Below are 24862 nucleotides of genomic sequence, written 5' to 3'. Positions count from 1 at the left end.
GGGGCTGGGTGAAACAGGTGAAGGGGATTAATAGATACATACTTCCAGTTATAAAGTAAGTCACAGGGATGAAAGTACAGCATAGGGAATATAGTCAATTATGTAATATCTTTGGTGACAGGTAGTAACTACACTTACCATGGTGAGCATTTTGTAATGTATTTAATTGTTGGATCACTATGTTGTACAGCTGAAACCAATATAAATTATGTATCAACTGTAATTCAATAAAAAAAATTTTAACTGGATTGTGTCAATGGTTGCACAACTCTATAAAGTACTGAAACTTATTGAATTGTGTACTTTACACAGATGGATGTTATGGCATAAATTATACTTAAAGAAAGCTGTTTTAAAAAATAGTATATCTTGATCTATGTGAAAAATACAAACATTATAAGGATATATAATTTAGGAATTGAAAATCACAGATATCCTCCCTGTGAAAAAAAAATAATTCATGACACTTGCTGAGTCAGTAAGGCTGCTTGATTTAGGGCTGTTACATAGGTTGAGCACTGCAGTGTTTTGCCAGAGGGAAGGGAGATTGGGCTCAGTTCCCGAGGCACAGGGAAAAGTGGGTGTATGTGGCCAAGGAGCCAGTGGCAGTCCCTGGATGGAAAATTCCCAAGAGGGACCATCAGTGTGAGAGGGGGATTCTGGCTAAACCCACCCGACAAGATTCCCGCTGATGGCAGGCCAGGGTTCAGACACCTGGGTGGGGTGGGGAACCCAATCAGATAATGAGAGTGATTAGATATCATGGTGGGGGACTTGGCAGGATTAAAGCTAAAAGTAGGCTCTTGGGCAACAGGGCCTCACTGGGCTCAAGAGAGCCTAAAGCTTGGACACCACTTCCCAAATACAAGTAAGTACCTCACTCCCTTGACCTACATTCTTTTAGATTTTTCCTTACATCTACTAACATAGAGATTATGCTCACATTTTCAGGAGGAGAAAAATTGCATTTGTTCTTTGCCATCTAAATTTTCCAGACTTGGACTCTGGCCCTTGGATGTTTATATGGGTGTGAGATTCTGAGGTCATAAGGGGCACAGTGTAAAGGCCTAAACTGGCAATTGTGGGGCCCAGCCTCACCAGTCTCCCCCAACCATTCCACGTTCCTCACTGGGATGGGCAGCATCAAGCTAGGGCCCAGACAGAGGTTTTGAGGATTTGTTTTTTACAGGCCTTCTTTAATCTGAGATCCAGAGGAAGGGCCAGACACCTCCAAACAGGCCTCTGTGCAAAGCCTTCCTAAACAGTAATGTATCAAGTGACTAGCAAGGGTCAGGGGGAAAATAGCAAATCAAAGATCAAGGTAATGATTCAGATGCAAATAATGGAACATTGAAAATACTGGTATGGCATTTGCCCCAAAGAAAAATTCCTACTTTACTTTTAAAAAGTAAACACATTGCATTGCATGCACCTGCTCTTTCTGCATCAGAAAAAGGGCTGCTTGAGCCTACCTGCAACAGATGCACCCTGAGAGCTCAGTCAGGGGGATGGATCCGCAAGGGGAGAACGTCAGAGGGCTTCTGCCCTAGAATCAGTTCCATGGATTTGCTGAGCTTGTGTGGAAACATCCCACAGGCTTCACCATTTGAATGCACAGTGCATAATGCTGATCCCTGAGGATTATAGGGAATAAAGAGTAACAGACCAGCATCCCTCGTTTCTCATAATGAACTGGTCTTCTGCTGAACTTTTATATGGTGCTGAGATCAAAAAGGCAGCTACAGAAGCAGAAACAAATGCAAGCTTAAGTCCTGGTAGGCAGAGTCCAAAATGCCACCACTTTAATGTTCCTTTGCAGCCTCATCAGAGTTGTGGAAATGTTCCTGACACCTAATGCCAGGAAGCTCTTGGGGGTCTCTTCAGGGATATATTGGAACTGACTTGTATTATCTGGAAATTGACATAAAGTGTCTGTAATTAAATCTCACTGAATTATTAAGTCCAACCTCTCTGTATTTCACTTTAGCATCCATTCTGAAAGGATTGTAATAGATGTGTTTTTTCCATAAAGGACCATAAACCACCACTGAACAAGGACCCCTTTGCCTATCTGGAAGCAAAGATAAATAAAATGGGGCAGGGGTGAGAAATGACCACAGCTGGTACTTCTGGATTGGTGGTTTCTACATATGACACTCAATGCATTTGAGCATTGTTAGCGTTGGAGCCCATCCTTGGGGATTATAAAACAGGGGTCCTACCTCTCTCCTTGTGGCTTCCCTTGCCTCCTCCAGCCCCACTGTTACTGGTTCCTTCCCCTCTGAACCCTTGTGATTCCTGATGAGGCCACTGTGTTTTGTAAATCAGGAATCACAAAGAGCCAGCAGGGAGCACCATCTGCCAGGACTCTCCAGGTCCAGGTGGGAAAGATGTTTTTCTGGTTGTTAGGTAGGATCTTTCCACAAGTCAGATCTAACTGTGATGACAGCCAAATTAGTGGCTGAAGTGTTTCCAGTCTCACATGGTGTACACTCCAAACCTGTCATGATTGGCAATGGTCCACATTCAGCCATGAGCACATATTTACCACTGATCACCCAAGTGTTTACAGAGTGTAAAGAGTAAGGCTCAATAGAGGTCATAAATGTGAGTTATATGTAGACTCTGATTCCACAAGGAGCTTGTATTCCAAGGAAGGAGAGTACGATGGTACTTTGTTGGAAGCATAAAGGGAGGTGTGGTGGGAGTCAGTTATGGGTTGCCTCTGCTCTTCCCTCCTCAAAAAAAAGATGTGTGGGAGTCCTAACTTCCAGTACCTCAGAATGGGACCTTATTTGGAGATAGTCAATAGATAATCAAGTTAAATGAGGTCATCAGGCTGGTTCATAATCCAATATGACAGGTATCCTTAAATAAAGGGGAGATCTGGACATAGAAACAGGCATGCATAGAGGGAAGCCCGGGGCAGGACACAGGAAGAGGCAGCCGTCTACAAGCCTAGGAGACAGGGCTCAGAAGAACCAGCGCCGCTGACACCTGGACCTCAGGCTTCCAGCCTTTAGCTCTGTGAGACAACACATGTCCACTGTTTAAGCCACTCAGTCTGGGGTACTTGGTTACAGCGACTCTAGGAAACTCACACAGAATACGAAGACATCTCCTTCTAGATAGCCTTCTTATAATGATAGCTCTGTAAGCTCCAGCACACAGCATGGTACATGGAAAATGCTGGCCTAGGGTTTTCTGTACAAGAGTGCCATTTTTGGTTGATATCCAGTGACCACAAGGTAGTTCCACCAAATAGTAGTTTAATCTTAGAAGCTACCCAAAAGGACAAGAAATTATTCTGTTGCATTGAAAATACAGTTGACCCTTGAACAACATGGGTTTGAACTGTGTGGGTCCACTCAAACACAGATTCTTTTCAATACAGTATAGTACTGTAAGATGTTTCTCTAGCTTACACTACTGTAAAAATACAGTACATAATACATTGTACATACAAAATATGCATTGACTGACTATGTTAACAGTAAGGATTCCAGTCAACAGTGGACTGTTAGGTTTTGAATCAGTCAAAAGTTACATGTGGATTTTTGACTGTGTGGGGAGTCAGTGCCCCTAAAACCCCTGCATTGTTCAAGGGTCAGCTGCATTGAAAGCTTCTGACATTTCTCTTTTAAATGTTAAATGTAAATTCTTTTAAATTTTTTATTCCTTAAAAAATATATATATGTGAATAGCCCTATGAGATAGATAGGACATGTGTAGATAAAAGACCAAGGCATACAAAGCTGTGGGGACTTGGCTGAGACAGCAGACCTAGTTCTAGCTGTGGCAGGACTGTGTCCAGGTGTGTTTGTCTGTGTCCCACCTGTATCAGACTATTGCTGAATAATCAAGATAATGAAAGTCCATTATCATCTCTTCCATTAGAAGGAACTTGGGAATGGGTGGGAACATTATCACATGCCCAGTCCTGTACCAGCTTTCTGCCTGCAATTTCATCACATCGTGGGAAGCAGCCCTGGGAGGGGCTTGGTAACCCCAAGGTATAGATGAGGTCCTCAGAGGTCAACTTTCTTACCATCCTCCCCCTGCTAGTACATGGTAGAGGCTGAATTTGACTTTGCCTCTCATTCCTTGCTGCCTCCACACAGCAGACACTAGTTCTCACAGTCTCTGATCCAAAATTTGACTCAAATATTAGAAACTACCCCAATTTGCCCACCTGTCCCCTACCATCCACCACCATTTATGTTGGAGGCTAAGATGACTGGAGGGGCTGCTGGCACCGCAGGCACAGTGACACAGGGAGGAGGATCAGCCACTTGGAGAAGGACACACAGGCTCTGGACTCTCACACTCCCAACCCCTGCCCTGCCCTACCACGTATGGTTATTGAACTTGAGCAAGTTCCTTAACCTCTCTGGTTCTGTTTCATGCTCATCTGTAATATTGGGTTGATAATACCAGTGCCCACCCCATTTGAGGTTGTATGAAAAAACAACATGTGCAAAGCTGTGCTTCCACATAACAGTTTTCAATAATGTAGGAAATTAGCCATTTTAAAAACTCTTGGCCCATGTCAGCTGGACCACTCGATGGTCAGTTCACTAAGAGAAGGAAGGAACCCCCTGACACTCGAGCCTCTGACCTCAGGCTTCCTGAGGACATGGGTTGCAGTCCAGAACTCTGCCAGTAGGAATTGTGGGACAGTTGCCTGCACAGGGACTCAGCAGGAGGCATGGCATTATGCTTCTCAGCTGATATCCAACACTGCCCACATTGGCAGAATGCAGCAACAAGCCTAGAAATCTGAAGCTCCATCACTGATAGTTTCAAGTTCATCTTCAGAATAACTCCAGCATGTATAAGGTGGAGGAAAATAGGCCAATGGCCCTCAGGGGCCATTCATGGGGAGGTGGGGGGGCCTCCCGCTCCAGGTGGAGTTCTCTGTGCTGGGCTCCAGAACCTCATAGGGCTGTCATGAGAATCCTTTCCAGAAGCTGGGTGGAGCAAGGGGGCTCCATCTCCCTTCCTCTTACACTGAACTCTGCCTGCTCCTGCGTGGCAGCAGAGAGACTGGTGCCCTCTTTCTCTTGACTCCTGACTGTAGAAGTGTTTTGCTTCACTTCACTTTAGAATTCTGATGGCCCCAGGCCCCTCCTTGGGCCTCTGTGTGCACATGGTTCCTTACCCTGTCCATGGTCAGCTACTCTTGTTTGACTTCTTACTGGGCGGCAGGGCAGGAAGGAGAAGTTGCATTTCCTTGTTCTCTAGGAGAAAGAAGATGTAGGCCTGGGGGTAATTCAGAACTTGTTTTCAATGTTTGGGAGAATAAGTAAGTGAACTTTCCATCTCTCTTCATTTGGAGGGAGTAAAATACTCAGCTGGAACCCCCACAGCTGCCCTTGAGACACTGGGTGGGAACAGAGGCAGGATGACCCAGTGCCCCATGTGGGTCTTCATGGAGCCATACTTAGTGGCCTTGCCAATCCCCTGATCTCCATTAGTTTCTCCTCTCCTGGAACAAGCACACAGTCTACGGACGAAAACAGTGCTTGCTATGCAAACACAGCTTCCAGACGAATCCCCAGAAACCCACTCCCAGACAGCCAGCCACTCCAGGATACAAAGCCTTCAGTTTCCACTGGATTAGGTAAGAATTCATTCCCACTGGTTAATCAAGACTTAATTCATTAACACTATCTTTAATCCAGGGGTAAGATGTTTGCCGCTTATATCCAAACGGTCCTCTGCCGTATTTATATTAATTCTGAAACAACCTGTCAGCTACATTACTCCAGCTGAAGAAGCCAGGACTCAGAGCTGGGACTGGCCAGGGGAGGGAATAATTACGGAAGAAAAATGCCGCCCTTCGCGCGGCGTCGGCAGTGCTAAGGGAAAAGCTGTAGGGTCAGCAGGTGGCGCTGTTGCTCATCAGCAGACGCGCAGGAGCGGAGCAGGGGCGCCCCGCCGGCCTTTTACCTGAGTCACGATCTTGAAAGCAAGAGCCAGTTCTTAGGCACCGCAGTGGGACACGACCTCCACGGCCCCCAGAACCTAGTTGACCCTGAGTGACCCCATCTCCACTCGTGAATTTGTTTATAGCACAAAGAACTTGAATCCAGTAAGCGATCCTGCCTTTCAGTCTGGCCCCTGCCGCCCCGGGAGTGTTTCCAGAAGCAAATCCTAGAGAGGCCCCCGCTGCCGTGGGAGAAGTGACACAATTAAGCGAAACTGCAGAGATCTGGGGTTTCAGAGGGCCACGGAGTGGCTTGCTGTAGAATACCCTCCTCTATTCACACTTTTGTTTTTTTGGCTTCTTTAACCGTCTCGTCTTTGCCAGGTTTGCCATCTGTAGAATGAAGGTGACAAATCTGTAAAATTGATCCTTTTTTGGATCAATTAGTTAATGTCAGGAAAGCTCTCTGCAGATGAAAAGCACTAAATTCTATTTATCAAATGTTTAATTAGCCACCCTTGGGGGATGATTCATATCTACTCAATTTGCTGAATCACCAGAGAAAATGGCATGCTCAGAAAAATAATTTCAAATACAGGTTTTCTGGATTTTGTGCCTATCAGGACTATGAGAGAGAACTTTTGAATTAGCTCCCCAGTTCCTCCCTGTCTCCCAGGACCCTAAAGGAACAGGCTCCCTCCCCACACAGCCTGCTCACTGTGACCCAGCCACCCTGCCTTCAGGCCTGGCCTGGCCTTCACTGGGCCCACAGCCCAGAGGCATAGCAGAGGTGGGGAGGGCCTGGTGTCAGGGCGCCTCGTTTCTGAGCCCCTCCCCCACCTGGCAGGTCACACGGTCTCTTCCCCTCAGGTCCGAGTCCTCCCATCCTCTCTGTCACATGCCCGCACCCTTTCTACCCTGGCAGGGACTCCGTGGGGAGAAACTAGGTCATGTGGGGACCTAGGCACTTTCAAAGGAAAGACACCAAACCAGCTCAGACTTGAAGGTGATTCAGAGGCATTTCCAGGTGCTTTGAAGCAGCAGGGCCCAGTTTACCTTCAGCTCCAGGCTCCACCTCAACCCAGACCCTGGTGCTACCCTTGTGCATGCTATCCTCTACACACAAATCACTTCATTCCTCTCATGTTCGTTCTGCAAATATTTACTAAGCACCTGTCATTGGTATAAACGCTATGCGAGATATGGGTGTTGGCATGGTGTAGTTGGCTGTCTTGGGCTTTCTGGCAAAGCATACTTATCACAAAGCTAAAAACAAAAGTCTCATCCAGATACATGGTGAACACAGGTGACATTTAGGGGCCTCTGGGAAGCAGGCAGCAAGACAGTGTGAGACACGCAAGAAATGCAACCTGGAGAGAGAGAGGTTGCCCTTTGGAGGAAATGGGTAGAAACAGCCAGTTCCTAGCACTCTGCTGGGCTAGGTCATAGCAGAAGAGCTGCAGTGGATCCAGAAGGTTCCACACCCAGAAACTGCCATCTGACCCCAGTCCCCAAAACTGGCCCTTTCTGAAAGCTGCTGAAGTCACATTTCCATGGCCACCACCCACTTGCCAAAGGCTTTCTTAGATCCCTAAATGGTTAATGACAGAATCAACCAACGGGATGGTGGCTTTAGTTCAGAAGAGGCTAGGAGAAAAATATACATATACACAGACACACTCATGTTTCTGTTTATGCATAGAGGGGACACAGTGGCAATGGAGTGAGGGAATCTTATTTCAAAATTACATTCAAAACTGGTTCACATGCCACAAGTAATAAAACTGTTACCATTTCACTGTTAGTCTTTTCCACCAGTCAGAAGTCACTTGCACCTCTACTGGACAAAAATTTGCTATTTATCTGTTTCGTATAAGTGAACATATAACTTTAGAGTCTGGGCCCTGTCAATAGCAAGCAGTCGGTCGAGCAAGACAGCATTTCCTCAAGAAGCAGACACCACAGACAGGCTTCCTAGGTGATACCCTGACTGGTGTCAGGCAAGCAGGCATCTTTGTGCGTCACTTCCTAGTTTTGGATAACTAATACTTCCTCACGGAGCTTACATCCTAGTGGGACAAAGATATAAGTAAACAGAGAGTTAAGTCTTATAACAGGGGCCAGCTCATAAGAGGGGCCTGAACTCAGACTGAGGTGTGGGCACAATTCCCCAGGAAATGCTCAGCCTGAGCTGATAAGATAGATAGGCTAGCCAGAAGCAGGGAGGGAGGGTAAGTGGGTGGGAGGGAGGGAGAAGTTGTCTGCACCAAGGCTTTGAGGTGGTATCTCCTGAGAACTGCATGTAATTCCACAGGGCTGAAGGTGGGGAGGCTATGGTCCTGGGGCTGCAGCAAGCAGCAAGGTGATGAGGACCACAGGTAAAATAATGAACTATCTTGTGTGCTATGCTCCGAAATTGGGGTTTTTATCCCAAATACAGTAGAGAACCTTGAGGCATTGGAAATGAGAAAGTAAAAGCATCAATATTATTGATGATGAAGATCACTCCAGCTGAAGTGTGGGAAATGGCCTGGAGGGCTCTAGGCTAGAATCAGGCAGGTGGGTCATGAAGCTGATGTTGTGCTCTGGGTAGAAGATGATGGTGGCCTAAACTGGTGTGGTGACCACAAGATAACGTAGTGGATCACAGGTCACCTGCCCAGGCTATGGGGACATTTGGTGAGCTGGGCTGACCTGGCCCTCTACCCATATAGGTTACCCATTGCTCATCAAAATGCTTCTTGGTCATACAGAATGCCAGGGCCAACAATGAGACAGCTAGCGCGTCAAAGTTCTGTGAGCTGTGGTGCCTACACATACCCGCAGCTATGGAATCAGAGTGCAGGCACCCGGTCCAAAACCAATTCGACTCCTTCATTTATTCAACAAATATTTACTGCATGCCTATTATGTTTTGGGCCCTGTCTGAACTCCAGAAATACAAAGATGACCAGGACTAATGCTCTCAAGAAGGGTCAGTGTCATTAAGTGACAAGCACCAAGGGAGCTAGTCTAACGTCACTGAGCTTCCGGGACCTGTGGTTTGCTGTGTGTCATTCATCTTGGAAAGCTCTCTGCCATTAGTACTTCAAATATTTGTTCTGCTCAGTGTTGGCTCTTTTCTCCTTCTGGTATTCCAATCATGTGTATCTTACAAGTTTTCTACCTGCATCACAGTTCTTGGATGTTCAGAAACATCTTTTTGATTTTTTCTTTTTTTTTTATTGTTTTTATATTGGTGGATCTTCAAGCTCATTGGTTTTTTCCTCAGCTGTATCGAGTCTACTGATGAATCATCAACAGTATTCTCCATTTGTTCTTTTTTTAAATTGCTAGCATGTCTTTTTGAGTCCTCCTTAACCTTCTGCTACATTTATTGCATCTGTCCTTCATGTGGTCTACTTTTTCCAGCGAACCCCTTAACAAGTTAATCATACTTTACCTTCTCTGAATGATCATTTTTTAACATCTGTGTTAAATCTGAGTCTGGTTTTAATGCTTGCTTTGTCTCTTCAGACTTTGATTTTTTTCGTTGAGAGCTGGACATGCCATACTGGGTAACAGAGACTTAGGTAAACAGGCTTATTATGTAAGGATTTGTGATAATCTGGCTTTAATGTTTTCTGTAGAGACTCTAAGGTTTTTGTGTTTACTTTTCGTCACCTCTTCCTTGACTCTGGTCCTCCCTAAGTACTTCTCTCACAGAAAGTCTGTGTCTTGCCACTGCAACACACAATTGTCATATGGACTCTGCTGATGTAAAGGAGCGGAGCATGCTATGACCTTCCGATTAAATCTCAGTCCTTCAGTGGGCATGTGCCTCTGGTCTGTGACCTTCAGTTCACCCTCTTGTGTATTACCCTTCTCCTCCAGTGAGGCAAGAAGGTTAGAAGACTCAGGTAAAGCTGTTCCCCTCAGGGCAGGCCTCTGTTATGGAGAATGTCTGCTATATTTCACAGGATTACTCTGCCTTTACCCAAGCCAGAGCCCTGAATCTTTCTCAGATCTTCACCATGACAACCTGGTAGAGCTCTTACGGGTAACAACCAAAAAAAGCACGGGACCCCTAAGACTGCCACCCACAGGAGCTTGTTCCTGCCCTGCTCATCCCCAACTCAACAACTGCTCAGAATTCCTCGTTCCCCTCCAGCAGTTCCTGGAAATGACCAGCTAAGGGTCCCTCCCAGTTTATGGGTCCAGCAGCTTCTGCTTCAGGTAATCAGCTTTCAACTATGACTGGATTTGGCCTGTTTCTGCAGATTTTGGGAATGGTGGTTGTCCCAGCAACTTGAGTTCTCTAGTGAATCCAATAAAGGTATTAACTTTCATTTTGTCTGGCTTTTTCTTGTCATGAGTATGGGAGTGATCACTTCCAAGCTCTTTACATGTTGGAGTTGAAACTTGAAGTCTGTAAATAACTTTTCATACAGTGATAAGTGCTGGGGCATTGACTAGCAAGATAGAGAAGATAGCTAGGTTGCAAGAAGCCCGTCTGGGGAGATGGTATGTGAAGGAGGCATAATTGGTGGGGAGGAGCCAGCCTCATGGAGATCGAGGGCAAGGTGTTCAGGCATCAGGATTGGCCAGGTGTAAGGCCCTAGTACTGGAAGGTCTATGTGGCCAGAGCACAGAAAAGGGAGGAGGGAGGAAGCAATGCTGGGAAGACTTCAGGGGTGAGGACATGTGGGCTTTATTCTAATTGCAGAGGGAAGCTGTGAAGCATGAAGCCTCACAGGTTCCTGGCTCAGTGATGTGACATAACTTACATTTGCAAATGATCCCTCCAGCTAGGGAGTCCATCTCTCCATGATTGCCGGGACAGCCTGGTTTATGCCTTTTGCCTGATGTAATTATGTGTGCTGCTTCCCTTCACATTCACAAGTATCCTGGTTCAGATGATAAACCACAAGATTCCACGAACTCTGCCCAGAGGGAGGAGAAGGCGTAAGGGCAGCCGTCCTGGGAGCTGAGAAGTCAGTTGGAAATGAAGTGGATGGGCCTTGTTGGGGTCCTGGGCAGGTGGTGGCCTAGGAATTAGAAGGAACTGATGCCTTTCAGATGTGTTATGTGGGCAGAGCTGGTGGGACACTTCCTGGATTGATGAGGCAGAGAAACAGTGCAGCCAGGGACTCAAGCTTCATGAAAGTGTCTTGCAGCCTAATCATCCGGTCTTGTCAATTCTACTCTATAAACTCTCTCAAATCTGTTGTTTTGTTTCCATTCCTACACCCATCTTCCTCATTCAAGTCTGTTCATCACTCACCTGAATTCACAATCTGCCCTCCATTCCCAAGGGCATTTGGCATCATCCCTTGGACAGGGGCCACAACCTCCAGTCCAGCTGCCTACATCAAGGGCAAACCTCTGAGCTTGGCGACCACCATGCTTCAGATCAACTTGATTCATGTCCCACATGGAATATCCTACCATCCCTTCAGTATCCTTTGGTCATGGAAGCCTTCGGTCTAGGGTCCCTCCGCATCTCTGCCAACAGAAACTGTCCTCACCCTTTATGGAGTTTACAGGACACCTCCTTAGTGGAGCCCTCCAGCCAGCTGTCATCCCCTTCTCCGAATCCTCAAGTCCATCAGATCTCACCTCTTTTGAGAGAAAAAATGTTTTGTTGACCTTAAGTCCTACAGGGAGCTTGGTATACTGCAAATAGCTCAACTCTTTGTGGAGATTAATCTATGAGACCATGAATCTAGATTCTAGATGAATCTAGGAAGGCTGCTGCTGGTTTTGTTGGTTTGACCCTGATTGGCTTATTCCTTGACTTCCCCATGATACAACCACCGAGGAAGATGGGTTCCTGACTCAGAACCAGGAATGATCCCTGGTTTCAAACTATATTACAAAGCTATAGTAATTAGAAGAGCATTGTATTGGCACAAAGACAGACATAAAGATCAATGGAACAGAATAGAGAGCACAGAAATAAGCCAACACTTATATGGTCAATTAACTTGTGATGCAAGAAGAATATACAATGGGGAAGATAATCTCTTCAATACATAGTATTGGTAAAACTGGACAGCTACATGCAAAAGAATGAAACTGGACCACTGTCTGACACCATACACAAAAATAAACTTGAAATGGATTAATACTAAGTGTAAGACCAAAAAACATAAGTAGTAAACTCTTGGACATTGGCATTAGTATTTTTTTCTGGGTTTTTCCCCCCTAGGAAGTTTTTTCCAAGGAAAATTTTTTCCAGAAAAGGAAAACAGAAGGAAAAACAAACAAGTGGGACTACATCAAAATAAAAAGCTTCTACATATTGAAGGAAACCATCAAAAAAACAAAAAGGTAACCTACTGAATGGGAGACTGTATTTGCAAATGATATATCTGACAATGGATTAATATGCAAGCTATATAAAAAATTCATACAACACCAAAAAAACCCAAATAATCCAATTAAAAAATGGAAAATGGGCAGAGGATCTAACTAGACATTTTTCCAAAGGAGATATATAGCCAACAGACATGTGAAAAAATGCTCCACATCAGCAATTATCCGGGAAATGCAAATCAAAACCACAATTAGATCACCTCACCTCAATCAGAACAGCTGGTATCAAAAGATGAATAGGATTGGCAAGGATGTGGAGAAAAGGGAACCCTTGTGCACTGTTAGTGGGAATGTAAACTGGTACAACCACTATGGAAAGCAGTATGGAGGCCCCTCAAAAAATTAAAAATAGAAATACCATAAAATCTAATAACTCAACTTCTGGGTAATTACCTGAGGAAAACAAAAACACTAACTCCGAAGTTATCTGTATGTTATCTGTACCTGTATGTTCATTAGAGCATTATTTACAATAGACAAAATATGGAAGCAACCTAAGTGTCCATTGATAGATGAATGGATCAAGAAGAAGTGATACATATATACAGTGTAATATTACTCAGCCATAAAAAATGAAATCTTGCCATTTGTGAAAACATGGATGGACCTAGAGGGTATTATGTTAAGTGAAATAATTCAAACAAATACAACATATGGTTCATCTAAGAAAAAACAATTGAACGAACAAAACAAAACAAAGCCAGGTTCATAGACTGATGGCTGCCAGAGGAGAGGGAGAAATGGGTGAAAGAGACCAAGGGGTACAAACTCCTACTTATAAAACAAGTCATGGGGATGTAAAGAACAGCACAGAGAATATAGACAATGTTATTAACATTGTATGGTGACAGAGGGTAACTACACTTACCATGGTGAGCACAAATCATTGTGGCATACCCCTAAAACCCATGTTGTATATCAACTATACTTCAATTTTTTTAAAAATTCCAGAAATGAGATCCATGCAGGGCAGAGAGACCCAGGCTTGGGCCTGGGTTAGCCCTGGCATTCAGGACAGGTGGTGGGAGGCCAGGCACAGGAGACAGACCCTTTAACCAAAGTCTCACTTCTTACTAGCTGTGCACTTTGGGGAGCTCACTTAAGCTCTCTGTGGCTCAGGTCTCTTACCTGCAAAGCAAAGTCAATAATAAAACCTGACCAGGGCGCTGGGAGATCACATGAGATAAAGCACATGGGGTGCTTAGCACAGGGTCTGGTACATAGGACACCATCCATAAAGGTAGTCATTATCAGCAAAATGACTGATAGAGAAAATCATGACTAAAGATACTGATGGGCTTTGATCATTTTATTAAGTATTTTTAACTTTTTAGGGATAACACAACCTGGAGAGTACAGGGTGGAGCAGGCCCTGCTGGTAGGAGTGTAAAAGGTCAGAGTCTCTGAAGTGCAATTTACCAAGAACCTTCAAAGTGCCCACATCACTGGACCCAGGAATTCCACCTCTGGGAAATCTACAGTAGAGAAATTCACAAATATGCAGAAAAAGCTTACACAAAAGCTACTGATCCCAGAAATATTTATAATAGCAGAAAATTGGAGTTGAGCAGCTATTATATTGGGAAATATTTAAGAAAAGTTTGGCCTGATATCAAACAAAATGTATGCAGTTATGAAAATAATATTTACAAAGATCTCTTAACTAGGTGAAATGTTTATAATGGTAAGGGGGAAAAGTGGTCTACAAATATATGTAATCAACATGATTATGTAAAAGGCACGTTGTCTTGCCAATGGGTTTCAGCCCCAGGCAAGTTCGCTATGGATTCAATGTGACCAAAGAAATTGACAGCAAAACGTTTTTGGGGTGAAAGGGATATACCCAACTTTATTTCCATGTGGCAGGTCAGTCACTAAAATCCCATTCACTCACAGCAAGTCTGCATGCAGCAAGCCAGTCTCTGCCTCTGGGCCCCTCTGTCCTCACAGCCATCCCACACAGCAATCCTCTGGGCCTCTGTCCTCTGCTCTGCTCTCCTGCAGCCTTGAAGCCCTGCCACTGTGTCATGCCCAGAGCACTGGGCAGAGCTCTTTTTTATAGAGTCAACAGCCATGTATTGCCCACAGGTGTGCGGTGAGGTAGTCAACCAGGGCCAGGTGGGAATCTTGGCCACAGGAACTCTCATTTTATCCACACTCCACCCCGCCAGGACCCTCTCCTCTCAATCTAAGTGCCCTTAGTCATCTGCAATGGTCCCTGTGCAAGAAGCTGGAACATTGTTCTCCAGCCTCTCCAGCAAAAAGTCTTGCAGACACACAGGCCGGACTCATGGCTCAGTCTCTGACCTCTGCCTCTTTGGTCTTAATGGCTGGAACTGCTGCTCTGGTTTCAGTTGTTGCCATAGCTCCAGTAAGATCCTATTTGGCTTCCCATCTAATTTCCTTCCATTTACTCCTGCCTGTATCAAATCAACCCACATCCAGGTCCTCACAAGGCCCCTCAAATTCCTCCTGAGTAACAGGTCTTATTTCTTTCCGGGTTCTCATTGCTTCAGCTACTGTATGTGTCACCTCGCATTTTGTAATTGCTGCCTCAAGGCGTCCTGCACTGTCAGGGAAGAGAGCTTTCCCATCTCTGATCCTGATAGAATGATTCCATCCACCCCTAAATCCCACAGCCACCAGCTCAGCCTGAGTTTAGGGGTGGACTATAGAGTGCTCCATGACCTGGGGAGGGGGCTGCTCCTCTTCTTGGGGAAATTTCAGCTGCTGGGTCTTTATTTTCTTTACAACCACTGGGCATGCTTTCAACACAGGAGGCACCAGTGCCCCCAGCACCACCCCTTCATCCCTCCCCAGCTCCTCCATTTCTGGGGCTGATGGCACCTTTCTCTCCCCCCACCCCCAAGTACCTCCTCTGCTACAATCTTTACCTTTTCTACTGTGCCTCGCAGCAATGCTACCTCAGTCTTCGAAGGTCTCTTACCTTCAGCTCAATGCTTCACAGGTGATGTTCTCATGCCACCTCTGCCTGTGCTTCCTCAGGAGTTCATCTTTTTTCCTTGATGGCCTCTTCCTCCTTCACAACACCTGGCAGTGCTGCCACCTTGTCTTCAATGGCACCTTGCTGCTGGCGCTCTCGTGCTGCCTCCTCCCGCACCAATGCCATTTCCCTCCTCAGGGAATCCACAGAAGTTTGCAGCTTGCATTCTCGCACCACCATTTCTTGGGTCTCCTCTGTAAACTTTTTTAATACTGTGAAAAGCAGCCAACCCACAGTCCCCACTGTCTCCCGGGCACTCTGCTTCTCAAAGGATCTGCTTACTATACCAAGGGCCACCCCTACTCCCTCAGGTGTCACCTCCACTTGCCTCCAGTCCTGGGGTAGGGCCCAGTCCTCTAGAAGGCAAGCCATCTCAAACCACATAACCACTGGGGACAATCCACTGTCTCTCCATTCACAGGGGCAGCCCACTGAAGCACCCCTCCCTTAAGAGCAGCCTGTCTTTTTCCTTGGTCAACAACAAATCCTGTCAACTATGCCAATTGTCTTGCCAATGGGTTTCAGCCCCAGGCAAGTTCGCTATGGATTCAATGTGACCAAAGAAATTGACAGCAAAATGTTCTTGGGGTGAAAGGGTTATACCCAACTTTATTTTCAGGTGGCAGGTCAGTCACTAAAATCCCATTCACTCACAGCAAGTCTACATGCAGCAAGCCAGTCTCTGCCTCTGGGCCCCTCTGTCTGCACAGCTGTCCTCTGGGCCTCTCTGCATAGTTGTCCCACACAGCCATCCTCTGGGCCTCTGTCCTCAGCACTGCCACCACTCCAGCCTCTGCTCTGCTCTCCTGCAGCCTTGCAGCTCTGCCACCATGTTGCATGCAGAGCACTGGGCAGAGCTCTTTTTTATAGAGTCAACGGCCATGTATTGCCCACAGGTGTGCAGTGAGCTAATTAATCAGGGCCAGGTGAGAATCCTGGCCACAGAAACTCTCATTTTATCCACACACGGGCATAATGAAGTGTATAATATACCAAAGTGTTAATACTGGGTTATTGCCAAGTGATAAGATAAGGACAATTTCAATTTCAATTTTCCATTTTGGATAGTTTCTAAAATGAGAATGCACTGTTTTTATAATCAGAAAGAAAAATTATACTTCTTTAAAAGATGTATGATAATTGGTAGGTTGCCATTCCAGAGTGTATCCAATTTTACATATTTATGACTCCCCATCCGTAGCTTCTGAGCTGTGCAGTATTGAACACTCATTGAGCTCACTGATCACCTCTGTGCACCTAAGTGGTCCCTCCTGTGAAGCAGAGATACTACACTCACCTGTCTGAAGGCAGGTGGCCAAATCAGGTGCTGTTTGGAAGGCTTTTCCAGCCCTGATGGCTTCTCTTCTCCAAGTATCTCACAAGATTTTCTCTGGGAAGGAGTTTCAGAAAGAGGAGGGATTGGGCTTTCACCTTTCTTCTCCAGCTATGGCCCTGTCAGCAATTCTTCACCACGGGCCCTTTGGGGCTGGCATTCAGGGCTTCTTAGGCAGAGGGCACATCTGCCCTTCTCCTCCTCTAAAATACTTGTCGTTCAAAGGACCCCACAAGCAGAATTCCACGCCGTCCCTCCCTTCCTCCTCCCATCATCATAGGAATCAGAGAAAGACCACATCTGCTGTTCCAAACACTCAGCCTGGGAACTCAGGAGCTGGATGGAATTAGAGTTTATTTGGAGCCTGGTGGGACAGACAGGCCATCACAGGGAAGATGCCCAGGTGGCTTCCTATCTGGAATTAGTGGTGCAGGTACATGAGCAGCTTCACTTATGTGATCTGAATGGGGCTGATTTTGAGGAACGCTCTTGCCAAGTTGCATACCAGCCTGGGATGAGCCAGGAGTCACCCTGTGAGGACACAAGAGACTGCCTGTGGTGCCCAGGTGAGTTCTGTTAGGTGGGCCAGGCAGGTGCATTGTAGTCTGGCGGTCAGGGCCAGATCCTGCCCCACCTCTTACTGGCTACATGAAAGAAAATTAGCCAATTGCTTTATGGACTGTCTTTCCCATTTATAACATAAAAATCATGGTGGCACTGGGTACAGGATCACTGTGAGATTAAATGAGATAATACATGCAAAGGGCTTACCACCACCACCACCACCCGCCATCTGACACATAGTCAGGGCACAAGAAATGGCTATTTTTGTGTTATGCAGTATTCTTGGGCTCAGCACCCCTGTGGGCAGTGAGCAGACATAAAAGGTGAAACCACATCACTACCTCTGGTGACATGGGACTGGCCCCAGGAAACAGTTAAACGGTAAGCAGTGGGTGAGTAAATGCAAAAGCAATGGGGAGGCAGCAATGCTATTTATAACAGCAACAGGCTGGAAGCAACCCAAGTGCCCAGCAATCCTGTAATGACTCAGCAAACCCTGGAACAATGTGACATGACAGCCCTGGTAGAGCCGTTGGAAATGGCAGGCATGCTGATGTCCATACATGGAACTGTGCCTCCAAAATAAAACATTTCCAGGAGGAGATTGCAGTTGACATGTGTACACCCGGTAAAGTTTATGTGATGGGTAAACTTACAGTAAAGTCACCCACCGAGCTCAAAAAGAACTTAGAGGCATGAAAGTAGTTCAAAGTGTAATGCCCATCAGTTATTGCTTTCCCTGGCAGATTGCAGAAGCACCTGGTGTTTGACAAAAGGTAATGGTGAGACCAGGAAGTGTTAGGTTCAAAAAAGGGAGTGAGGTGTGGAGTCCAGGGCTGAGGGGGCTTTGCAGCCAGGATGGCGGCTGAGTAAACATGGAACCATTTGTGGGTTTGACTAAAGAAGCAGAGATGCCCCAGTGGGACACTGTGTCCCCCTCCCTCATCAGTCTCCTTGGGCAAAGGAAGTGAGTTAAGTGCTATCAAGGTCAGTAGAAGTGGGTATGAGGAAGCACTGGGTGGCCCCCTTCTCCATGGGGGACTCCATGGGGGAGTGGAGGGAAAGCTGTTTGTATACATAGTGTCTGCACCAACCAGTGGACTTACTACCAGGTTCTTGCCTGAGTCCCATCCAGATGCTTACATGTGATGGGGGCCCAGGGTCCTGGTGGGGCCCAGGATCCTGACTGGCATGTCTTGGGTTGATGAGAGGCCCATGCCAGGGCTCCCTCTCAGCTGGAAAGTTTGCACTCATGAACACACATATGAGCCTCCAATAGGGTCCCAGAATAGGAGCTTGGAAATTGTTGAGGCAATTCATTGCCATCTTGCCGGACCAGCGACGGCACCTCATATGGCTGCAAACCAGGAACCAAACTGCTCAGGTATTTCTGGGCTGTCTTTTCTCTGATTCAGTTTGTGGACTAAGGGAAGGTGGTTGGTTGGGTCTGGCCAGCCTCCAGGCATCAGTCCTCGCTTCTGTCCCCACTAATGTGAACCTGGAGGCATCATGAAAGGGCACAGAATGTACATTGGCACCTGACAGATGTGGGCTTGAATTCTACCTCTGCCACTTAACAGTGACCTTGAGCAAGTTTTCAAGCCCCAATGGGCTTCTGGCTACCCATCTATAAAATGGGGGAGTTATGTCTCCCTCCAGGGTTTGAGGTAACAGTAATGTGTAAATGTTTGCATAGATTAGAAGCCTAATGAGTGGTGAGCATCGTCCTATGTTTCCTGCTGTAAGGTGCCTGTGACAGAAGAGTTCCTGTCAGTTCCTTCTTACTTCTGACCCACAGATGTGGGGGAACACAATGGAATACTAAAGATCGGAAAGGACCAGCCAGAAGACAGAAGACTCAAGGCAGTGCAGCACAAGAGTAATGCCGAGAAGGCACTCCTCGTATTTATTGAGCAAGTAAATCTTAACATCTATAGAATACATGCAGGGATTCAAGTAGGAATTCAACACTATCAGTTCTTAAATCTGTTTAGCTGTCATGCAGTCTCCAGTCCATTGAGACATGACACTCCTGAGAAGTATTTACTTATAGTAGAAAAACACAAGGGGAGTCCTAAGACCTACTGTATGCGTGACATTCTGGACACACATGGGCGCATTCGCCTTCTGGTCTTTTTTTCCCCCTTTTCAGAACAACCACGTTATCAAGGATCTGGAAACTCTAAGCAAGCCTCACAGAACAAGGATTCTGATGTGTTTACTTTATATTAATCCCACATTTTCCCCTTATTTGTTTGACATAATTTTTTGTATGGTAACATAAGCATGTACAGGATTTAGTAAGGTTTTAACTAAATTGTGAATACATTGAAGCAAAATAGGAATACAAATACATAATAAAAATAGGCCCACAATTAGAGCCCAGAATGAATGGAACCAGTTTTAAGTCCAGGGAGAGGAAATCCCAGGACAAAATACCTCTAAAAACCAAGATCAGTCAAAGGGAGAAATGAAGTTTAAAATCCATTTATTGCTTACACACTGCAGTCCGGGCCCTTCCCCTCAGCTCTTGGGTACAGATAAGCCCTCCCTGTCCAGGTAATCACCCATTGATATGGAGATGAATTTCTCTCTATCCCTGAGGAATGATGCAAATGCATTAAAGCCATACTTATTTCCACCTCTGAACACCTATTGATATGCAGATGTCCTAAAGCCAGGCAAGATATTCCGGAAATGTTACAATTGTACCCACAGGCCACCCCTTCAGAAATCTCACCTTACAATTTACTCCTTCCCCCTGTTCCAACCAATCTAATAACATACAATAGCAATAAAATCTTGATAATCCTCAAGCCAGAGGATTCAGCCTATGCAGATCAAGTAAATGTACTTTACAGCACAGTCTCTCACTAAGCACAAAATACGTTTCTACACTTGTTTACTCATTCCTAACAATCATGCTAGATTGCTCACAAAACTTCTGCCAAACATTAGACAAAGTCAAGCCTCTCTTCAAACATTATTTTCTTGACAACTGCAACACAATCATAATTCTCAAGCTGGAGGATTCAGCTAGGTTCAAAGTCCCATGCAGATTAAGTCCAAAGCTCATCCATTCTAGCCATCTCGTGGCAGCTGCAGCCAGGGAGCACATCTAGGACACAAAACCATAGAAGCAAGTAACTGTGATTGGCAGGGACCAATTTGCTGTTATTACAGGAATACACAGAAGGCCAGCTTCCAAGCCTTTTCCCCAAGGTGCCAGAAAAGCCAGCCATCACTGATCCATGTGTTGAAATGCCCAGGGCCATGTCCATTTTACTCCTAATTGCTGCACCCCTCCTTGCAACACATGTCCAATAAAGTGGGTACCTCGATTTCTCTCAATAACCGACGACTGACCATAGGCTGCAGAGAGATGCTCTAGGCCCCTCTTGGTGGTTTGCTGATCTGCACAACATGCAGGGCACTCCTTCCGGAGTCAGCTGAATTCTTCAAAGGTGAAAGACAAGCCACACCAATGGGCCCACATTGTCTTTTGAGGTGTCTGTTGTGCCATGCCACTCCATGGCCTTTGGGTCCAGTCTCACACCCAGCCTGCTGTAACAGAGTACAGAGAGCATCAAGAGTCAGGAAAAAGAACTAATGACACTTAACCTGACTGCCTAGAGCGAGAGCCACCCAGTCTTTTCTTGTGTAAATTACCTGAGGCTTCTGAGAAATGCGCCTACCCTAAGTTAGATAACTAGAAGTGGGCAACAGCCTGGGAACGCCTGGGGATGTAACCCATGATAAGTCACATAGACATGCTTGGGTAAGCAAGAGATAACAATTGAAGAGGGCAGGCAACTGGCGCGTTCCCTAAAAAGGTTACAATGTTTCCCATTGGTTACAATATAGAGTGTGTTTTAAACCTATTAGTTGTAGAACTGCGCGGGCTTTGGTGTAACGGCTGTGAAGATCCTATATAATCAGTACCCAAAGTTGCTTCGGGGTCGGCAGCTCGGACTCGGCCTGCGTGTCAGGAGAGGTGCTGTCGGCCCCAGCTTGCTGGCTGAATAAAGACTTTGCTTGGATTTTCATCTCTGTGTCCGTGAGTCTTGTTCTCTTGGAAACCCCGGGGTCCTAGACCCTAACATTTGGGGGCTCGTCTGGGATCCGTGCGGCTTCCCTGAGAACAAAGGACGGCTGGAGGCAAGGTCTAATTGTCCGGACGGGGCAGTGTAATTCGAGGGTCGCCCCCTCGTGTCTGCATAAATCCATTATAAAGCGGGAGTCGCCATCCCGTGTATGGTCTCAGGTTAGTGACCCCAAGGGAGAGAGTCCGGGTTGGTAGTCCCGGCCTCCGGGTTAGTGACCCTGGGTGAAGTCCAGGTGACTAATCCTGGCCTTAGGGTCTGAGTGACTCAGCCTTAGGAAAGCAAGTCCAATCAGCAGGAACCTGGCGCCCGAGGAGGAAAGGATCGAGCTCATCACCCTGCGGCAGTCCGAGTGGACGCCTTTCAGGAGAATCACAAGAGTTTTTGAGGACCCTGAAAGTGGTGAGGGTGGTGCGCACCAGAGTGAAAGAAGGACCGGTCCGAACGAGTGCGATCAGATGTGGTGTGTGTGCTTGGTGTTATCATTGATTGTTTTACTGTGTTTTGGTTTCGGTTTATATTTTTTTTTTGCGCTTCTCATCTTAAGTTTCCTTGTTCTAAGGTTCTCCTGCTCTCTCCGTTCCTCCTTTCTGCCACTACATCATTCCCTGCGGGCACGGGTCGGGCAATTAAGAGCCATTAGGGTGCCCGCCACTAGAAGCCTCCCATGACAGGATAAGGGGGTCACAGCTGCAAATCCCAGATAAATTCATGTCCCCCACAGAAGAAAAGCTGTGCAACGACAGGCACCCGCTCATAAGCACATACAACAGTCATCTTGTTTGAAGTGGCATCTTCATCCTTCACCTTTGTCTCCCTCATATTCTTTTTCTTCTTCTTTCTCACTATGGGTCAGACTCAGGCTACACCTAAGCGTCTGATCCTTTCCCATTTCCTGAAGGTCAAGGAACAGGCCTTAAATATGAGCCTTGGCATCAAGAAGGGCAAGCTCGGCACCTTTTGCTCGGTCGAGTGGCCTTCCTTTGGAGTAGACTGGCTGACCCAGGGGTCTCTTTCCCTGGACCTTATCAGCAAAGTCAAAACCATTATCTCCTGACCAGACCCTGAGGGCCACCCTGATCAACTCCCCTATATCTTGGTCTGGGAAAATCTAGCCGAGAATCCTCCATCCTGGCTGAGGCCCTTTTTGGTGGGGAAACCTCATACCGACCCACTAAAGACCTCCGTCTTAGTTGGTCAGGAAAAATTAAAGCCCTCTGATCGCAGGGCCAGAAATCCTGTGCGCCCGAGTGCGCCACCTGTCCTCCCCGACAGTTCTCCTCTCTACCCCCTTCTGCCGATTGAGCAGCCACCCCCATATGTGGAGGAGAGGGGTGAAGCTGCCAGGAGGATAGAAAACGAGGCTGGGGAACCCAGTGGGAACCAGGCAGCCGCAGCTTCCCCAGACTCTTCAGCAGAGGGAGGCAGGAGGCCAGAAAGAGCTTCCCCACACTCCCCCGCCCTGGCCCCATGCTGGGCACCAGGTAGAACAGGAGGAATGCAATTAAGGCCTCGGGGGGGCAGGGAACAAGAAGGGGAGGCTCCCTCCTCCACCTCAGAAGGAGCAGTGCCGGTTCTGCCTGTGCGCGCCATCGGTACAGGCATCACTCAACAATATCAATACTGGCCCTTTTCATCTAGTGACCTCTATAATTGGAGGACTCAGAACCCTCCCTTCTCAGAGGACCCCAAGTGTCTTATAGGTCTAGTGGAGTCCATTATGTTTACCCATTGTCCCACATGGGACGATTGCCAGCAATTGCTCCGCACTCTCTTCACGACGGAAGAGTGAGAGCGTATCCTCAATGAGGCCAGGAAAAATGTTCTCGGAGAGAATGGAAGACCCACTGCCCTCCAGCCCATCATCGACGAGGCGTTCCCACTTAAGTGCCCGGATTGGGACTTCGGGACTGCAGAAGGTAGGGAGCGTCTCCGGGTCTACCGCCAGACTCTGATGACCGGTCTCTGGGCAGCCGCCAGACAGCCCACTAACCTGGCTAAGGTAAAAACTATTGTTCAGAGGGAAATGGAAAGCCCAGCCACATATCTGGAAAGGCTGTTTGATGCTTACAGGCAGTATACCCCCATAAACCCGGAAGCAGAGGAACATAGATCAGCTGTAGTCCTCTCATTCATCAACCAGGCAGCCCCCGATATCTGGAGAAAACTCCACAAGCGGGAGAACCTGGGGGAGATCTCTATTAGGGAACTGCTGCAGCAGGCGGAGAAAGTCTTCAATGCTAGGGAAACTCCGGAGGATAGAGAGGAAAGGCTGAGGAAAGAGAAATGGGTAATGCAGGAGAAAAATATGAAGGAAGACAGAGAATTTCAGAAGAGGGAGAACAAGAAGCAGAGGGAGGAGATGGCCAGGATATTCCTGGCCGGGGTGAAGGAGGGCCCTAAGCCACCTCGAGGAACAGGACCCCGTCAATCCCAACTAGGACAAGATCAATGCGCCCTGTGTAAGAGATATGGACATTGGAAGAGGGAGTGCACCCAAAGGAGGGAACAAGGAAGAGGGAACCCTGTTAAGACCCTGCACCTAGGAGAGGAGGATTGACGGGGATGGGGCTTGGCACCCCTCCCCGAGTCCTGGGTAACCCTGTGCATGGAGGGGACTCCCATTGGGTTCATGGTAGATACTGGGGCACAATATTCAGTTCTTAACCAGGCCCACGGTCCCCTGAACCCAGGATGCACAAGTATAGTCCAGGGAGTGACAGGGTCCAAGAAATGTGCCTGGACCACTAGCAGAAAAGTGGACCTAGGAAGGCATCAGGTCTCTCACTCATTTCTGGTCATACCTGAGAGCCCCGCACCGTTGTTAGGTAGAGACTTACTAACCAAGGTTGGAGCGTGCATTCATTTTGAACCCAAAGGGATAAAAATCATGGACAAAGAAGGGCAGCCCCTACAACCAGTGCATGTGTTAACTCTGTCCCTGGCCGACAAACATCGTCTGTTTCAGGCAGATCAAGAAAAGGGGGGCCGGGGAGAAATGGACTCTTGGTTGCAGAGGTTCCCTTCCGCATGGGCCGAGACCGGAGGAATTGGTCTCGCTAAACACCTATCCCCGGTCGTTGTTCAACTCAAAGCCGCGGCTCTACCCATCCGGGTCTGGCAATATCCAATGCCGGAAGAGGCTAGGAAAGGGATAGCACCCCATATCCATAGAATGTTGGAGACAGGAATCCTTAAAACCTGCCAATCTGCATGGAATATGCCCCTGCTTCCAGTGAGGAAGCCTGGCAGTAGAGATTACAGACCAGTGCAGGACTTGCGGAAAGTCAATGAGAGGGTAGAAGACATCCATCTACAGTGCCCAACCCTTACACCCTACTCAGCCACCTGCCACCCACGCATGTGTGGTATACTACTCTGGACCTGAAAGACGCCTTCTTTAGTATCCCACTCTCTGAAGTTAGTCAGCCTTTGTTTGCCTTTGAGTGGCAAGAGCCGGGGGTGGGGGGAAGAAAAGGGCAGCTTACCTGGACTAGACTACCACAGGGCTTCAAGAACTCTCCCACCTTATTCAATGAAGCCCTAAGCCAGGACCTGGTGCACTTTCACAA

General features: G+C 47.0%; 1 long non-coding RNA gene across 1 annotated transcript in view; it reads right to left on the bottom strand.

The window, feature by feature from the left end:
- Positions 1 to 19060: 19060 nt before the first annotated feature.
- Positions 19061 to 24862, bottom strand: part of LOC140845140 (uncharacterized) — a 37472-nt gene continuing 31670 nt past the window's right edge. Inside the window, exon 3 of the long non-coding RNA XR_012123863.1 lies at positions 19061 to 20751. This is a non-coding gene — a long non-coding RNA (uncharacterized lncRNA). The remainder of the gene's footprint in view (positions 20752 to 24862) is intronic.

Source organism: Manis javanica, chromosome 2 (genome assembly GCF_040802235.1).
Source record: "Manis javanica isolate MJ-LG chromosome 2, MJ_LKY, whole genome shotgun sequence".
NCBI classification, from domain to species: Eukaryota; Metazoa; Chordata; class Mammalia; order Pholidota; family Manidae; genus Manis; species Manis javanica.
The sequence above is the reverse complement of the archived record's forward strand: the minus strand, read 5'-3'. Positions and strand labels throughout refer to the sequence as shown.